This window comes from Dipodomys spectabilis, unplaced genomic scaffold (assembly GCF_019054845.1).
Source record: "Dipodomys spectabilis isolate Male_0828 unplaced genomic scaffold, ASM1905484v1 ptg000415l, whole genome shotgun sequence".
NCBI classification, from domain to species: domain Eukaryota; kingdom Metazoa; phylum Chordata; class Mammalia; order Rodentia; family Heteromyidae; genus Dipodomys; species Dipodomys spectabilis.
The window spans coordinates 2,076,015-2,076,688 of record NW_024871092.1 but is presented as its reverse complement, the minus strand read 5'-3'; the positions used below and the strand labels follow the sequence as shown (position 1 = coordinate 2,076,688).

Below are 674 nucleotides of genomic sequence, written 5' to 3'. Positions count from 1 at the left end.
GTGCTGAGGAATAGATCCCAGGGCCTCATGCATGCAAGGCAAGCACTCTACCACTGAGCCACCTTCCCAGCCCTAAAACATTAAAACTTTAACAAACCTAAACACTTGCTGCAATGTTCATTTTGACAGGTGCCTTGTATAGAATAATTGAATTCCTCCTCCTACACATCTCTTGAACTACAAATATCTGGAATTATTTTGTTTTTGGCATGTCTATCTTGATTTTATTCTTAAATGTGTGCTTATGTAAGAAGTACATGATTTTAAAATTTCACAACAATTCTTTTGAACTTATTTTTGTTGAATTGTCTAGTTTCATAAAATCAATACAAATTATACTTTATATATAAAAAATGTTCTTTGCTCAATTTAGCATCACATGCACTAACATTGGAACGATACAGAGAAGATTAGCATGCCCCCTGCGCAAGGATGACATGAAAATTCGTGGAGCATTCCATATTTTTACAACAACAGATGCTGAAAGGTATGTGGCCACAAGGGAACCGTACTGCATTCTTGGTGGGAGTGTAAACTTGTTCAACTACTTTGGAAAGCAGTATGTAGGTTCCTCAAAAGACTCCACATAAAATTCCTCTATGACACATTAATCCCACTTTTGGGGATCTACCCAAATGATCATAAACAAGACCACACTAAAACTACCAGCACAA

The 674-nt window shown here is 36.5% G+C and overlaps 1 non-coding gene across 1 annotated transcript; it reads left to right on the top strand.

The window, feature by feature from the left end:
- The first annotated feature begins 360 nt into the window (after nucleotides 1-360).
- On the top strand, nucleotides 361-467 carry LOC122097150. The gene has a single exon (XR_006145481.1). It is a non-coding gene; the product is annotated as a U6 spliceosomal RNA (small nuclear RNA).
- Nucleotides 468-674: the final 207 nt, after the last annotated feature.